General features: G+C 37.3%; 1 long non-coding RNA gene across 1 annotated transcript; it reads left to right on the plus strand.

The window, feature by feature from the left end:
• The first annotated feature begins 4,256 nt into the window (after positions 1-4,256).
• LOC145465589 (uncharacterized) lies at positions 4,257-9,207 on the plus strand. The gene is made up of 3 exons (XR_014041650.1): positions 4,257-4,319; positions 6,482-6,577; positions 7,849-9,207. It is a non-coding gene; the product is annotated as an uncharacterized LOC145465589 (long non-coding RNA).
• Positions 9,208-19,300: the final 10,093 nt, after the last annotated feature.

A 19,300-nucleotide genomic window follows, 5' to 3' on the forward strand; every position in this document is an offset into this window, starting at 1 on the left:
CTTCGACTTTTAGAGCAAAAATTTCGGGAAAAGAGAAACGTTTATTATTGTTTTGAAGCAAAATAACGGAGAGCCTTCCGTCATCGTCGGGCGAATTTTACACATTTGCAAAACTAGTGTTGTTCCGACTTTTGGTTCTTGTTGTTCGTGATTTAGTGATAACAATAAGTGCAATAGCCTATAATGTGAGCAACAACCTGGATGAAGTATTACTGGCCATACTTTACACTGTGTACTACGGGAACATAATTAACAGAAGCCGTTTAGCTCCAAAAGTAGCTCTCATTGAACGCTGATGATGTTCTGTATCCACGTGCGTGTGGTGGAAAAGACAAGGTTAGTATCCTATTTCCGTATCTCTTGTTGAATACTGTTTTTCTCTAGTAAGAAATAATAAACGTGGAGAGTTGAAATTAATTGTAATACGGGCTTTGGGGATATCAGATATCTCCAAAACGATCAACAAAGGGGTGAAGGAATCCAAGTTATAGCAGATCTACATGCAGTATGGGTGACGACTAATTCTTCGACCAGTCGCGTCTTAAACTTGCCTTCATTCATCCAGTGGTTAACTGTGCATTCCACTCTATTGTCTGAACTAGAATGTTGGTCTGGGGATCAGCTTCTTTGGGCAGTACCAAAAGAGGAGGGTTGGCCTGTTTAGGGTTAGCTCTCGATGGTAATTGATAATTACACCCTTACCCCGTAACTTTACCCCAGTTTTTGACATACCCACTTCTACTGTACATGTGGAGTGGTTCATAATTGAATGATGGACATAATTCGAATTTTATCCTGTAATTAGCTTTAAAATAGAGAACATCTTCTGTGTTTCTATTCAACAATTGGACTATGAGGTCAAGACTTTTTGAGGTGATATGTATCACTGTATTATCATTACAATCCAATAATATCCTAAGGTTACAGTACTGTACTTACAGTAAGAGGTGTCTCACATCCAAGCAATGAAGTGTGTCTGGTTGTAACTGTATATACTCAAACCCCCATATCAAATTAAAGCTTATAAAGCCGACAATTCATGTTACAGTGTGGTAGGCAGCTCTATAAGTTTTAATTTGATATAGGGATTTAGATATCTACAGTTTAATCCAGACACGTTACATTGCTTGGAAGCGAAACACCTCTAAAGCCTGGGTCACACTAACGACATAAAGACATAACAACGTCGACATAACAACATAAGGAAAAGATCAGTTTTATCTTTATGTTGTTATGTTCATGCTGTTATGTTGCTAATATGTCATTATGTCTACATGTTCACACTACAACCATAATGTCCTTTTTACATTGAGATAACGTCCTTTGTATGTTGTTCGTGACGATGTTGTTATGATGTTATTTCGCTAGTGTGAACCAGGCTTAGCAGTGCTCTAAAGGTATACGGTAACCTTAAGTGATTGTTTTCCTGACTGATTACCCCACTTAGAGCTGAAATTCTGCCAGAAATTCTTGACCTTTTCAACCAGGATAGTCTGATGTTATATTACTAATGGTAAAGAGGGAAACAAAAAGTAACCACCACACAAGTTTTGAAGTTGTATCTAATATAATATGCCTGTATTAACCTGTTCTTTGGAAAACATTTTAAGAATATCAGCAAGCACTTGGTTTAATTAGTAAATGTAATAAATACATGTAACATTTTGACAAGTTTAAATTAGCTTAACATGTATTTTTGTTTTGGAGCAAAATTAAATTGTGAAAGGCTTTTACTTTTACAACTACCAACCCATCACAAACAATGTTCAAGTATAATATTACTGTAAGGAAATGTTATATAAAAAAAAATTAGGACAATAATAAGATTTTTATATACATGCAAGGAGACTTCACATGCAACTTCTCCGTCATAATTTTCCAATCCATTTGTAAGGACCAAATTTTGATGTCCTTTGTGACTTTAACCATGTTTATTTTAAACTAGTTTGAACTGAAGAGACATGATTAATTTTCAGACAGATAAAATAAATCCTCTGATGTTTTCTGTTTACAAAAGAATTCCCAAGCACTGGAGCCAGACAACCAAAAAGCCGTCATGCAGCAAGTCTCCTAATGTTTGAATTTAATTTTGCAGTGTAATAGAATTCAATCTTGTGTGATTATATCACTAATCAGTCCTTCAAAATTGATTTCCCACTGCCTTGGAAATTGATTTTTGATAAATTTTCACATTTCAGAACTTGGAGAGTTAGGAGGTGAAACTAGCCGATAAAACCATCAACAAAAGCCCTTCACAAATTATGTTTATGGCAACTGTCCCAGTAGCAACGGTCATAAATGGGTCAGGGAAAATCACAGATTTTTGTCATAAATAAGGTAAGGGTTTTGGGAAGGGGCTGCACACCCCCACCCAATTTTTCAGGATGTACCAAACACTTTTTCCTAGCAGTTACTACAGTCTTCCTTTAGTAAACCAAAATAGTACTTGCTGCCAGTTGCTCTATAAAACTACAACCCTTCTAGAAGCCTTCACAAAGTAATATCAACTGCAAACAATTATTTTTTGTGGCTGACTGAAATTTTGTATTAAATTGTACTGAACTGGCCCAGATTTAATACACATTTTGTCGCATTTAGTTCACATATTTTCGGTTTAAAATGCAAACACACATTAAGACTTCACTCAACAACAAGATTAACCTCTTGTATGACTAGTAGCAGTATATTCCAAAAAAAATCTATCCTGCCTGCCTAGAGTGTGTAGAGTCAGAGCACACAGTGCAGTGCCCTACTGTACATGTATGTCTTCTGTTAGGTATTAATCTTAAATTTAGAATCTTTGAGAAATCACAAAAAAGTTGATATCTTGACAACTCTTCTTTATAGCTGTGTCACTTCATAATATAGTAGTTTGGTATGTTGTAGCATAGAAGGTAAATTAATTAAGTTATCGCACTGGTATCACAGAGGTCTTGGGCTCGAGTCCTGTTCAAACCTAAGTTTTTTGTTTTTATGTTAGGCTTTTATTTCACCTTTGCTTAAGTTGTGTATAGTTGCAGTGATCAATCATGTCTTCATAAGTTAATCAATGTATATATGTCACAGACATATACTGTCTTAAAGTTTGTTAATTCTTTTTTTTATTATGTGGTTCTAGAAAACTTCCATACCCACCCAAAGGAGGTTATTGAGAATTCCAAGGATGGGGAGGGTCTCAAAAGCCAAACTTTTTAAAGAGAAGTAGGAATCAAAACTGGAATTTCCATAGGGATGGGATGGGGAGATCTCTGTTTAATAAATAAATAATATGTACAGACTCATAAACTGATGTGAATTTCAACATATCCTGGCCCACGATTTGCCATGGTGTAGGACCCTTGTCAAGTTCAAGCACCAAAGAAGGTCAGCATGTTAGACGGGAGAGGGGAGTATTTCAAAATATCATAAATTAGAAAAAAAATTTCCAAACTCAATCATGTTCATGTTAGTACCTAATGAATACCTTCAAAGAGATCTAGTTATACATTCTGGCAAATATTCTGGGAGTCTCCCACATACCATTTAGATCATCCAGTCTCCCAGACATTAGTCATAAAATCTATTGTCCAGGTACAGGTTATGAGCTTAACAGTTCTGTTACCATGGCAACAGACTGCATTCTGGACCTTCCTGATATTTTAGACTTTTCTGGCCACCTTTGGAGTTCCATTTTGATATTTGTCAATGGTGCTTCATCTGCATGATTCAGTAAGCATAGTAATTTGTAAGGTCGAAGTTGTCATTGATTAATGTTTTTTGAGCTGAAAATCAGCAAATTAATGAAGTTAGGTTAGAGAGGACCCAGGAAAAGATTGAGTTTCATGGGAACAGAATGTTTATAGCCATACTGTTAGTGTGTTGCCTGTGAAACTATAAGGCTACCAAGTTTCAACATTATGATCTCTGCTGTATGGTCTCTACTTCATGTAATATTGGTTTGAGTGTATGACATCATCAGTTCTCTCATTTGCATATTTTACACATTTTTAAAACTTAAACATCTCTGGAACTAAATTAATGCAGATATTTGCAAAAGGTAAACAGCACTTTTAACCTTTTTTAGAATATTTCTATGTGATACTCCTAAAAAATTCTGAATCAAGGGGCAAAAATTTGATGATAGTAGCCATTGAATTTATGCTGTTGACATTTACATGCATGTATACTGTAAGGTGTTGAGGAGAATTTAGGAGGGGAATTTGGTTGAAATGGGATCCAGGCTATGGGAGAGTAGGAATAGGGGCTGAGGGGGGAGGGGGGTGGGGGATGGGTGGTGTGCTTGTGAATTTTAAGAACCCCTCTGAAAGTGAAAACAAACTGTAAGTTTGAAAAGTTTAAAGCAGAGGTAAAAATTATACTTTATATCTTCAAGTTGTTTATTAAATAAAAACAAGGGAAGCACTTATTAATTCCTCTTCAGTTTTCTTCTGAATTTCTCTTGTTAAACTAAAAGTTTTTTTTCTCTGTTAAGAAAACGTTTTGCACTGAACTTCTGCATTGAAACCCTTAAGGCCTTTTTTCAGGTCATTAATTACTAACAAACATTTTAGTATGGAGAAAGGTCATTACTGACAGATTATATTGTTTTACTTTATTTTGTCTAGTTGTTGGTCTTTTTGTGACTGATGGGGGTCTCTAAAGTTCTGAATTGATCTTTAATTTTAGTGAATGTCTCATTTAGGGTGACCCCGGCAACAGTTCGATCATCTATGGTTTTTACTTTGCCAACCATGGTTAACCATGGTTGACCATGGTTGACTGTGGTACAACCGTGTTGTCTGACCATGGTCCAATTTGGCCACTGACCATGGTTCATGGTCAACCGTGGTCAGAAAACATTATTGTTAATATTGAAAGAACTTGTCTTGATCAGGGCTCTTGAGGTGCTTAGGAATGATTTAAAACTGATTTTCACCTTTTTTAACATTTATAAAGTACTGCAACGAGGAATGACTAAACACCATGGAATTTAAACCATGAAAAACTTTCCAAATAAAGGCTAAGACAATATCATATACTTAAACAAAATAAATATATGATTTGAGAGATTATACTGGCACCTGAGGTGTTTATGGAATGATTAAAACTGATTTTCACCTTTTTTTCATTTATAAAGCACCGCAATGAAGAATGACCAAACACCATGGGAAACCATAAACAACCATGTCCAAAAAAGGCTAAGACAATATCATTTACGTAAGCAAAATAAATGTATGTATTCACAACGTGTCTGGGAAAATCAGAAGCTCACTACTCCCACCAAAATGGTTGTCTACAGGGCCTGCATCATCAGCACGCTCCTCTATGGTAGCGAGTCCTGGACATCGTATGCAGCACAAGAAAAACTCCTGAATGTGTTCCACCTGCGCTGCTTGCGGCACATCCTCTCCATCTCCTGGCAGGACCGCATTACGTACAGTACATCGAATGGATGAGGGCCGCATTCCCAAGTAACTCTTGTACGCAGAACTTAAGGAAAAAGGCCGGTAGGATGACCGAAGCTCCGTTTCAAGGACGTGGCGAAGAGGGACATGCAAGCCATTGGTCTTCCAATCGATTCGTGGGAGACTCTTGCCAGTGACAGCAGTGCGTGGAAAACAAATTGCACCGAAGCCCTACGAGAGGGAGAAAAGCTTCTGCACATCACAGTGGATACCAGGAGAGAATGTCAGAAGGCCAGGGCCCTTGCTCCACCTACTGATTCCACTTATGTCTGTGGTTCTTGTCACCGCACCTGCCGATCACGAATCGGACTCCAAAGCCATCTCAGAAAATGTTTAAGGAAATGTACAAATTATTACTAACACACGCTAAAATTATGGACTAGATTGTCCGATAATGCCAATACAATAATATAATGGTCTAGTAATCCGTTTCCATGGTTGCTTGCTGAAAACACCCTTTAATTCATATTACTTTTATGAGTGACTCGGATTGATAATTAAAAAGACCTATTCTTTTTCATGGCTATGAAAAACCATGTTTGACCATGTTCTTGTTACTGTAATAAGATCTGTTGCTTGGAGGTTAAATGTACTGCTCAAAGAAAATGACAAATCTAGCAATTTCTTTTTTAAGTGTTGAGGCTTTCGGGAGGCTTCCTGGTCTTTCATACATGGCCCCAGCAAAGGGAATGGCAATGTGTAGTACTATAAGGTGCCCCCCATGCCAGCCTGAACCAAACTCTGTTACGTTTGCATAGGGTAATGCTCCACGTTTTTCTGACATGAGTGATGTATTGGACAACCACAAGTCAAATCTCTATTTAACATTATTTTTATTCTGTTTTTGGGGTAGTCCGTAGATTGGTCTGTAGGGTAGTCCATGGACACAGTCCTTTGTGGGGCTCTCTGGGCCAGGGGTCAGTGTTTTTGGGTTGCCTCATCAAATAGAGCCCATGATGTCCAACTCAGGTTGCAAATTCCTCCTAAAAGGTTTCATTTTCAATATGATTCGATTTTTATTTTGGTTTTCCTTATAGATAACAGAAAAGAAAAAGAAATTCTTTGAAGAAGCTCCTCCACAAGTAATGCATCAAACTTTTACAAATTTGAATTTATCAAGTCCTTTACTCAAGGTATTGCCAGTGCAATCATGTACATGATATCTATTTTATTTATGGTATACAACATAATTTGTACAATATTTCTATAGTCGAACCTCCCCTAACTGCCACCTCTCTGAAATGGCTTTTTTTTGCTCCTGCAGAAATCCATACATGTACATGTATTTTTTTTTTAATGCTAAACACATAATTACTTACATTGCCTTACTTTACTTACAACATGACACAATACTTATCCTACTTACAATGCACTACATTATTGTTACTATCATCATCATCATCATCATCATCATCATCATCATTATTATTATTATTATTATTATTTCTAATGCTTTTACTGTCTTACAAACGTCACTTACAGTACATAAAAAAAAAACCTCTTTACAATACTTGGCATTACCTTATTCACTTACAATACGCAATAATTACTTATTATGACTTACACATTACGTTACTTAAGGAATTACAATGCAATGTAATTACTTAATCGTGGAAAAAAAAAACCAACAAACAAACTAAAAAAAAAGACCTTGCAACAAATTACTAAGGGACACGCCTTAAATGGTGAGAAGGAAATTCCACTTCTGTTGAAATTTCCTTTCACCATTCAACGTGGCAGGAATATATTTTTCTATGTCGATTTTATCCTGCACCAATGAGATGAAGTCGCTGAAAACGAACATAGTATTATTTAGAGCGTTGATATAAAGAAGGTACTTGCCTAGCATTATGAGGTGGTTGAGGGTCAAACGGTGAGTACAGGGACGAGTAATTCCAAATAATACCTCCGGCTCAGAGAGAAGTAAACTCGCGTTACTTACGATAGAATACCAACTTTGGAACTTATACCAAAAGGAAGCCGCTTACGGGCAGCTAATAAACAAGTGATGTATGTTTTGACTATCAGAGGTACAAAAAGAGCAGGATGGGGATGTAGCCTTGTTCATTTTGTATAATATACTGTTCGTGGCTAAAACATGTACTTTTATTTTCACCTCTCCACAACGGTAACGGCCAGAGGTCCAAAAATTCAATCGCAGCTCATGCGCAAAAGAGTACAACTATTGCGCTGAGCCTATCAAATCACAGTCTTTGCCGTTCGGTACCGTTCGGTATGACGTGTAATCCGGAGAGTTTTCCAATACAACTCTTTGTGGAGAGGCACTGTGGTTGTTATAATATTATTGCAGCTCAGGGATTACCGGCTGTATGTGGCACAAACAGCTGCTAAAGAGCTGTGTTTTTGTGGACTGTTTATTAATACGTTTTTTTATTACCTGCAGATATATCATCATTCTGTACTACTTGAATGATGTGGAAGATGGAAGAGGAACTGCTTTTAATTTCTTGTGACAGACATAAAAGACTTAAATGAGACTGTAAGCGTCAGAGAAATCGAGTTCCTGTACATTGAACCTCCTTGATTTAACCGCCAGTCTCATGCACTCTCATTAATTCTTTGTTGCTTATATTTTACGCGCATTACTTTTTCATGAAACTCGACCAGCGTTATTTCTCGTTAGACAACTGAGCACCTGATATCACGTGATGTCAACTAACTGCGCCAATTCTTTGTGTCAATTTGGCTCGCGCAACCGTGAACTGATCCATTACAGATATCAAATTAGAATTCAAAAGATATCGTATCGCCCTGAAATGGGCCTGTCTCGGTGAGTAAAATAAAGTACCTGTATTGGATCTAGTTTGGCTACCTAAATTAGGGCCAACATAGTTTAATTTGTACAGGCAGATAAGGACCCACGACCTGAGATGAACCCTCGAGCGGGCTAAAACAGTTGTTTGATCCGGTTTTCCTTGCCCAAGTCTTCCTAGACCTTGGGTCCCCAGGGTTAAATTGGCAACTGAGATCTTTGAGTCCGATTGTTAAGTGGTGCACCTTTCGAAAATCTCATGTAACTTAAGATGACGATCGCTTCAATCTGAAAGAATACTGCCAGACTGCTAACATCGTTGTACCAGCCAAGAAAGGCAAAGCTATAGTGTGGTATAACTATGAGCTTGATGGACAAACTGGCTGGATGAGTCACAGAGATGATAGATCATTACATGGAGGATGCGTCGTGAAGAAAGGCATGAAGTACATAGCGAACAACTGGCTTCCAGCGCCAGAGAATGACTCCGCCCATCTTATAAGTGAATATTTTGTTGACCCGGATGAAGAATGAGACGTTTTTTTTTTTATAAGACACTTTAACGAAAGGAGAAAGCTTTAGTTAACATACTGTCGACCAGTCCTGTTAAAAATGTGTCTAATTTTCTTCGTGTTTAATCTTCTATGATGGTCTTAATTTTTTTTTCGCAGTTTCGTAGTTGCTTTTGGAATGGACCGAAAAAAGGAACCCATTTTACAAAGTAGTTTATATTTCTTTCGTTTTCGCTTCAAAGTGAAGAGCTAATTAACTTGCGCAAAAAGCGTTCTAATAGATAATTTCATTTAAGAAACGTAGCCCACAGTAAGCAGATAAGTGGGTTCGACTTGCTCACGAAAACTGGATCTGTGGGCGACTGAATATCACTGTAATCATGACGTTACTATCTTGATACCAATGGCAGTGCCAAATAAATTAATTTTCGTAGATATTTTGTTCCCTTTTTCTCAATGTAGGCCCACCTCCTTGCCCCATCCACTCAATGGAAACAATAGAAGTAATAATATGTAGAAGTTTGTTTTCTTTGTCGCTTTTTTCCTTTTTCAAAACTGTAGACTCTAAGGAGAAGAGACTTTCAATTTTGTAGCTAAAATTGTTTTACCCTTAATAGTTTTAGCGCTAATTAGTGGTCAAAATGTCCAATTTTTACGTCAAACAGCTAATTTTTTTCACCACATAGACACCCCCATATATGCCGAGTGGAGCTGGGTAATAAAAAGAGAGAGCTACCGCAAAGACTAAATTGTGTCTCATTAAGGACTATAAGTTCGTAATGGGATTATGCAGCAGTCTTTAGTAGTCATAATCTGAACGAGTGTACAAGTCGTTCATGACAAAGGTAATGAAGTCTACTGATTCAATCATAAGAATTGGATTGAACAGATGACTCATCAGTCAGAAGACGCTTTAACTGTGAGGGTCTGGACAGATTTGCTAGAATCTCAGTTATCAGTTAACATAGTCACATTTTCGGTGATTTTCAGCTCTTGATTACAGTTTCAGCCCATTTCTCAGCTGTCAATAACGTTGCAGATCGCAGAACTCAGAAACTATCAGAAACACGTCATTTGTCAGCTGACAGTTAGACCAGTTCTCAGCTATGAGTTAAACCCCATCTAGACCCTTTGAGTCTACTGTAGCTTGACGAGGGTCCTGGTACAGCTACTTCTCCTTGAATGGGATGCTAGTCCATCCCATTGGGTAAGTAAAATCTGCATACAAGCCAAGTGGTCAATCAGGCGGACATTTACCTCCGGTTTCTGTAGCATGAAGCAACTGGGAGTATTTCTACTTCCCCTAGGATGGGATGCTGCACCACTGCAGGGTTGCCCTCCCCCGTGCATTAACTTCGGTGGTACCCGTTTATACCCCTGGGTGGAGAGAGATGCTGTGAGAATAAAGTGTCTAGTCCAAGAACACAACACAATGTACCCGGCCAGGGCTCATACCCGGACCGTTCGATCCGGAGGCGAGCGCACTAACCATGAGGCCGCCACGCCTCCCATATCATCCCATTGGAGTTACATTTAAACAGAAAAGGAAAAAAAAGAAAGGTTTGTCAGTTCAAATTTATTTTCACGCTGCGCGTTATAGTTCAAGCACTACTCTATTACTCTCTTTTTACTATTGTTCTGTAGTTTCACTACATCTGGTGCTTTAAAACAACTCCGGTTAAAATCTACACTTAAACATTTTATAAGAGTATAACTAGGGGTCTACATCGGGAGCGAAATGGTAAAAGGTATATATCCAAGCATGAATAGCCCACATATCCGATTTTACAGCTACGTTCAGTCGGTCTGCCGAGAGATGGCATAACATCAAGTTACAAATCACATTTTTCAGTAATTTACGTTAGTCAAATCTTGAGAAATCACATTGAAGGGAAGGCAGTAACGACCCTTTGGTCTTTGATGTCGTAGATCACTGTCAAGCATACGCAAGGCGATCCAGTTTTTCCATGAATCCCCAGTGGTGCATTAAAATTCTTCTTCAGCACATACCTGTTCACATCAGAACGGTGCGGCGTTACAGCATCTGGGCAATTACAGGCCTCTTGGACTAGTCTCCACACGGAGGCTTCTTCAGACGAAAGAAAATAACTTTTTCTCTGTTTCACTGGGAGCATATGATATTTCTTCACGTGTTTTTTCAAGCCATCACTCAGTGTGCTGCCAGCTATCCTCGCTAGCTTTTCAACATCCTTCAATGGTGTAATTTCTTGATCATTCAATGAATCCATAGTTTCAGCCGCAGTTTCTTCTCCTTCCAGGTAGCTTGCAATCGTTTACAACCTTCCGTAGCGAATTATTCGCATCAGGAGTGCAATCTGCTGTTTACTGCCCTCAGTGGCGCTAGGGACGTTTTTGTTGCGATTCCTTATTTCAGCCTATTCACCGTGGTCTTTAGAAAACTCGCAGTTTTGGATACTTACTTGAGTTTTTTGGGCTAGAATGAGCCAGATAAAATTACTGAAGTACGCAATTTTAGTAAAATGCTAAATTTACAATCTGTTGAAGGTGACGGGTGTCACTACTCTCTTGTTCGATGTAGCTCTTAGCCAATCAGAAAACGACGACACGAATTTACATAAATGAACTAAACTTGTGTCTTGTTGCCCGTTCCGTAAGTTGGTCACTGTCAGGGGCGGGGCAGAAGACTCCTGAAATTTTCGTATAGGTATCATCCAACAAAAAATGACGTCACATCCGGTTTAAACTGCGCTTCGCGGCTCGTTTCACAAAGCGAGAAAATGGCGTTTCGATTACTCATGATTTCCCTCTATTTGTAAACCATCAGTTTCGTTTCATTTTATATTGAGGATGGAAAGATGTTGCAGACACATTACTTCGACTTTTAGAGCAAAAATTTCGGGAAAAGAGAAACGTTTATTATTGTTTTGAAGCAAAATAACGGAGAGCCTTCCGTCATCGTCGGGCGAATTTTACACATTTGCAAAACTAGTGTTGTTCCGACTTTTGGTTCTTGTTGTTCGTGATTTAGTGATAACAATAAGTGCAATAGCCTATAATGTGAGCAACAACCTGGATGAAGTATTACTGGCCATACTTTACACTGTGTACTACGGGAACATAATTAACAGAAGCCGTTTAGCTCCAAAAGTAGCTCTCATTGAACGCTGATGATGTTCTGTATCCACGTGCGTGTGGTGGAAAAGACAAGGTTAGTATCCTATTTCCGTATCTCTTGTTGAATACTGTTTTTCTCTAGTAAGAAATAATAAACGTGGAGAGTTGAAATTAATTGTAATACGGGCTTTGGGGATATCAGATATCTCCAAAACGATCAACAAAGGGGTGAAGGAATCCAAGTTATAGCAGATCTACATGCAGTATGGGTGACGACTAATTCTTCGACCAGTCGCGTCTTAAACTTGCCTTCATTCATCCAGTGGTTAACTGTGCATTCCACTCTATTGTCTGAACTAGAATGTTGGTCTGGGGATCAGCTTCTTTGGGCAGTACCAAAAGAGGAGGGTTGGCCTGTTTAGGGTTAGCTCTCGATGGTAATTGATAATTACACCCTTACCCCGTAACTTTACCCCAGTTTTTGACATACCCACTTCTACTGTACATGTGGAGTGGTTCATAATTGAATGATGGACATAATTCGAATTTTATCCTGTAATTAGCTTTAAAATAGAGAACATCTTCTGTGTTTCTATTCAACAATTGGACTATGAGGTCAAGACTTTTTGAGGTGATATGTATCACTGTATTATCATTACAATCCAATAATATCCTAAGGTTACAGTACTGTACTTACAGTAAGAGGTGTCTCACATCCAAGCAATGAAGTGTGTCTGGTTGTAACTGTATATACTCAAACCCCCATATCAAATTAAAGCTTATAAAGCCGACAATTCATGTTACAGTGTGGTAGGCAGCTCTATAAGTTTTAATTTGATATAGGGATTTAGATATCTACAGTTTAATCCAGACACGTTACATTGCTTGGAAGCGAAACACCTCTAAAGCCTGGGTCATACTAACGACATAAAGACATAACAACGTCGACATAACAACATAAGGAAAAGATCAGTTTTATCTTTATGTTGTTATGTTCATGCTGTTATGTTGCTAATATGTCATTATGTCTACATGTTCACACTACAACCATAATGTCCTTTTTACATTGAGATAACGTCCTTTGTATGTTGTTCGTGACGATGTTGTTATGATGTTATTTCGCTAGTGTGAACCAGGCTTAGCAGTGCTCTAAAGGTATACGGTAACCTTAAGTGATTGTTTTCCTGACTGATTACCCCACTTAGAGCTGAAATTCTGCCAGAAATTCTTGACCTTTTCAACCAGGATAGTCTGATGTTATATTACTAATGGTAAAGAGGGAAACAAAAAGTAACCACCACACAAGTTTTGAAGTTGTATCTAATATAATATGCCTGTATTAACCTGTTCTTTGGAAAACATTTTAAGAATATCAGCAAGCACTTGGTTTAATTAGTAAATGTAATAAATACATGTAACATTTTGACAAGTTTAAATTAGCTTAACATGTATTTTTGTTTTGGAGCAAAATTAAATTGTGAAAGGCTTTTACTTTTACAACTACCAACCCATCACAAACAATGTTCAAGTATAATATTACTGTAAGGAAATGTTATATAAAAAAAAATTAGGACAATAATAAGATTTTTATATACATGCAAGGAGACTTCACATGCAACTTCTCCGTCATAATTTTCCAATCCATTTGTAAGGACCAAATTTTGATGTCCTTTGTGACTTTAACCATGTTTATTTTAAACTAGTTTGAACTGAAGAGACATGATTAATTTTCAGACAGATAAAATAAATCCTCTGATGTTTTCTGTTTACAAAAGAATTCCCAAGCACTGGAGCCAGACAACCAAAAAGCCGTCATGCAGCAAGTCTCCTAATGTTTGAATTTAATTTTGCAGTGTAATAGAATTCAATCTTGTGTGATTATATCACTAATCAGTCCTTCAAAATTGATTTCCCACTGCCTTGGAAATTGATTTTTGATAAATTTTCACATTTCAGAACTTGGAGAGTTAGGAGGTGAAACTAGCCGATTAATCTGACAACAGTTCTCTCATATGAACACATTAATACAGTGTACATGTGTATACGGGAATTAGTCGCATTATTTGTGCCAATCCTTATAATGTAGTTACATGCAGTATCTCTTTAAAATGTAAATGTATCAATTGAAAGTACATCAGAACTGATAAGTACCAAATGTACAGCTGTAGTGTGGAATCCATGAGCAGAGCTTTTACAAATTTGAAGTCACTGTTTCCATTTTACATGTAACTGAGCTTGATCAAGTGCTACTGTTTTGTTGGAGACAACAGCTGATGAAACAACTGGATTGACACCACTTGAGGCATTGTTAATTTCAGTATGCTGTTTCCAAAGATTGTTCTGATGTTTCAGTGTTTTCCATTTAGAATTTTGTTGGCCATTGAAGTCAGCAACATATAGGTCAGGAAGAGATAATCACCTTTGTCATTTTTCACTGGTCATACAGTTGATGCTTATTGTTAGTTGAGTTAAACTGTAATGAAGAGTTAGCCATCAACAATGTCATATAGATATTAAGTTGTGTAACAATATGCAGGGTAGGAAGTTATGAGGTGCTCGCTATCAATATTTGCGATGTTGAACTGTTGTACATAATTTTTGTTAACCTTGTCATTATGAATCATGTCAGTGGCAACTTTATATACCTGTCGTTGGCTGTTAGCAATATTTTCCATAGTTGTCACGCTGGTGAACATTTTGTTAGCCATGCACTTTAACTGTTGGTTAGGCCAGCTGTACTGTATTGTTATAGACCTTATTTTCCACTGTTTTGTTAGTTAGTTAATGACGTTTCTCTAGTTAGTTATTTGACATTTCTTTATCCATGAACAATGTTTTGTGTAAATATGTAACATCGTGAAGGTTAGAAAGAGATGTTGGTTATCACAGATGTTACCCATTGATGGCTGCCGGTGAACATGTAGTGGACATCAAACATGTTATGTGTAACATAGGAAGATGTACAATGCCACGTACAATTTACAAAAAGATGTTGTTAATGATATTTTCCACTGTTGGTGAACATTTGTTAGCCAACAACATACTATTTTTATGTTGCATTTTCTCAGGCTGTAGGTTAGGAAGAAATGTTAGATGTTTTCAACATTTCCACTCTGTACAATGTACATTGACTGAAGATTATTGAGTTAGCCATGAGCACTGATACATGTAACACAGTTAATTAACTTGTGAAGGGATGATGGTTGTTATTAGTATTGTCAACTGCACAATGGGTTTGGCTTGTTCTGCATGTTAGCAAAGATGTTGAACTTCGATTCTGCTGTTGATGAGGAGGCTTAGCTACCTACATGTAGCCAATTAGCCACCAATATGTAGAACAGCAATGCCATAATGCACACATCCTTGCAGAACTGTTATCGTTTGGCACCAGTAAAACGTCTTAAGTAATGGATCAAACTAAGAGTAATCCTGCTGGTGGTGGTAGCAGAACCTGTGTTAGTTCTTCATCATTTAACTCACATAACAGTACTGTACTTCATGACTAATACTGCACATGGGTTACTGTATCATGATATCTTTATCTTTGCTGTATCAATTCATGCTATGGTTGGTCCTGCTGAATCATTTGGTGTTGTAATTCTTCCATCAGCTATTTGTTTGCTGCCTCAGCATATGGTCAGGAATACAGACAGTTTGTTGTGCCTCATGTTTGTAAAGGTATACCGGTAGTTCAGTTTGTGCAAATGACGACTGTCAAGATTTTTTGTCAAAATTGCACAAATTGTTAATATTTTAAGAATGTAAGGCACATAATTCACAATCATTTCATTATACTAAGTTAAGTTGTATAATAATAAAACATGTTAATTAAACAAAATGTTTTCTCTAAAGATCTTGTCATAAATAAAAGCAGTATTTTAAGATTGGATTGCAATATTTTGGACCGCAAAATATGTTCTGTTGCTGTACTTATTGCACTATAATTTGCTGATTTATACTAGGTAATTAAGGAACAAAAATATAATTTTTTTATCTACTTCAACATGGGTTAATAACCAAGCTTATTTGGGTAAGGTGGCTGGACAAAAACAAAGTTCTTTTTTGTGTTTATGGACTGAGGCCAAGTCAAGGTCCATAAAAATGTAAAAAAAAAAAAAAAAAGATTGAGGCCAATATCCAGCCATCTTCACTGCACAAGCTTGGTCAATAAAGAATGTATTATATGGAAAAAATATATTATCTTGCAAGACACAGTGGGTTATTCTAAGAGGGCAAGATAGCTCTATCTTGACCACTCAGGTAGCCAATCTCAGCGCTGGATTCCATTCATCTTGCCTGCTAGCCATAATAATGTGGCTTATGCTTGGTTCTTATTAACTGAGCTGGAGGTCTGTATGAGAGAATCTTGACCGAGGTTGTGAGTACAGAGCAAACATAGTGATGTCTGTACACACGGCCATGGTCAAGATCCTCCCATACAGACCGACTAAGCCTGGTTAATAAGCTGTTTATTATATGGTAATGGCACTAGCTAACATTTTGCATGTGAATGGTTCTTTACTTTATCTTTGCATCATACTTTTTGGCACTTCCATAAATTATGGAGAAGAAAGTAAAAGAAAATTGTCAGCATCTTATTCATCATGTGCATGACATCTTCAAGGCATTGCATACAACTACCATGATTCCCTGCCCATGTGTCTCATAGAGGGAATGGGTTATTGTATTAAATTCAATTCATTCACATAAGGTTGATTTTACTTTTAGTCCAAAATGCTGGGGAAGTAATTCCGAACTCATGTTTGATATCTCTAAGTGATTTGCCAAGATTTTAAAGTTTCCTGATTCATTGGGTTCAAGCCACTGTGAAGTAACATGTACTGGGAGATAGGGAATTCCCTCACTCATTGCAACAGCAAGCCTGTGATTTCCTTCAGCTAAATATGCTTTCCCATTTTTCTGGTTGAATGTAAGTATCAGTGGTGATTCAATGCCAAATTTAAGGACGTACCGCCTGATCTGCTCTAGTCTTGCTCCACCATCTTCAACCTTTGGTATGATTAAACGGTCAAACTCTCTAAACTCCCATAATTCCTCAGTGGCAACCATTTGAAATGGAAGCTCAGAGCTAAAACTCTTGGCCAGATAGCTATTTGATTTAGAGTCCTGAACTTCCTCTGGTAGGGGTTCCTCAAGGTATTTAAAAAAAGGGTTTGAATCTTGCATAGTGTTTAATTGGCATTGGTCTGATTCATCTTCTGATGAACTATGAGTAGTGTGATCAGGACCTGTAACTCTGTGTACAAGATCTTTAAATGTCTCAATACATTTTGTAATTTTTTTCTTAACAAAAGATTTTTTCAAAGGTGAAAAAAATTTCTTTAACTTCTTTGGGGCATGGCGTTCAGGTGTGTAATCTGTTGTTTTTTTTGGCGTTCCAGACATGCGCTTCACAGACAGCATATCCTCAACACTTCCAGGAGGTGTTGTCATATCTATGTCAGGAGCATTGTTTGGCATGGTTGAAGTATTTTTTGTCCTACTATCTGAGATATTTAAAACTAGTGTTTTCAACTCCTCTAGTCCTGCATTGTTTTGAAATGAAATAGCCTCATGTCTAAGAATTGCTTTCAAATTCTTGATCTTAACCTTATTGTCTGATAGATTTAGCTCATGCTTGTAGAATGAAATGATGGAATTCAGTTTGTCTTTTTGATATGAAATTGTCTTGCCATATTCATTTGCATGGCTGGTGCACTGTTCATAAAGGAGAATATGCACGTATTGTTTTTGTATACACTGAACCGTGTCGCCAACATAATTAGCTCTACCTCCATTCATCATGCCATCATAAAAGTACCAGCCATTTTTGTAGCCTATATGTGTCAAGATAACTTCACACCAGTAATGAATTCCATTAAAATACACAATTCCAGTCAGTTTGTATTCAGTATTTGCAATGTGGATATTTTCATCAAGGTTTGGAATGTATGTGCTAGATGTATTTCGTATGACAAAAAAAAAATTAGGATCACTGATTGCCTCTGATGTTACTCTTTTCTTACCATTACAAAACTTAGCTGTTTTGGCTGTAATTTCAGATATGCATGAACTTAAATCTGAGGCATCTGTGTCACAAATGACATTGCCACACCAACCTGATGGTAGCAAATGATTTTTTCTTGTTAGCAAATGTTCAACAACCAAGTTAATTTTGTATGTGTGGTCAGGTGATGCATGTTCTCGCAGTATATCATCATCAGTCAGTGGGAAAATAACATGGTGCTTAATTCGCTGGCTTGAGTGTTTCTGGGGTTGCAGAGAACAGAGTGTAGACGTTTTCTCTGTAATTCTAAAGTTTAAGGTAAAAGACTCATCACTATTTTCCATCAGTCGAAAGAAAATTCCAATTATTGAAGCAGATCTTCCAAATGAATAGTAAATCTGTCCATTATCAGTTTCATCACGGAGCCACTTCCATAATTTTACTTTGCTGTCTAGTAAATCTCCATTTTCCCTTAATTTGAAACATTCCTCCAAAACACACATTCCTTTACCAGAATTGCTTGGTATCTGGATTTGGCGCCTGAAAGGATGATAAAGAAATTCAAGAAGAGTATCCTGATGGCAGCTATTTCCAAGTCCCCCAGAACCCCAAGTATATGATTGATAAAAACGTTGAGGCTTGGCAACTGAAAGGGTTTTGTTATTTAGCTTTTTCAGTCTCATTTCGCAGGGATTTAATTTACATTTCCACTCTTCCACTTTGCAGCCTCCACATTTTCTTGGCGGAATTAGTTGTTTGGAATTTGTCTTTTCTGTTTGATTGCTCCAAAACAAATTGATAAAATCATGTTCAAGAATACAATCATCTCTTAATGAATTGCCAGATGACAGCTTTCTACACTTTTTTGAAATACATTCAGCCCTCTTTTTCAAATTAAGTGCATCAGCTTGCCAGTTGGGCATGATCCCTTCCCTTTCATTTGCAGAATTCCAGAATTTTTTCAAATAACTTAGCAAGTCGGCTATGTACTCATCATCCCTTTCGACAAGGTATATGCAGTAACCGACTGGAGTCCAAACCACATAGTGACACCACTTGGTGTTGGTACAATACATTTCAAGCATTACTTGTGGGATGTGGTTGACACAAACATTTCTGTATGGTACTGGTTTGCCGCCCATAAATGGACATTTAATTTCTACAACTCCTAAACCGTCTGTAATTGTTCCAATTTGTACTAACCCATCAGGAGAAGATGCTAACCATGGAATTCCATTCTCATCATTTATTATATGTACTCCAGTCTCGCTAACCTTGCTCTTAGGATAAGTCCTGGAAAGGAACTTGGAAATATATGTTGCCATAGCACTTTTTTCACACATAGTTCCCCATTTCATTGCCAAGTTATTATGGAAACTAGTTTCTGAATTTGTGGCCTTTTCTCCCTGTTGTAATTGGTTCCAGTAGTTTTGTATAACAGGCTTACCATGCCATCCTAAAGAAACTG

This window comes from Orbicella franksi, chromosome 13 (assembly GCF_964199315.1).
Source record: "Orbicella franksi chromosome 13, jaOrbFran1.1, whole genome shotgun sequence".
NCBI lineage: Eukaryota > Metazoa > Cnidaria > Anthozoa > Scleractinia > Merulinidae > Orbicella > Orbicella franksi.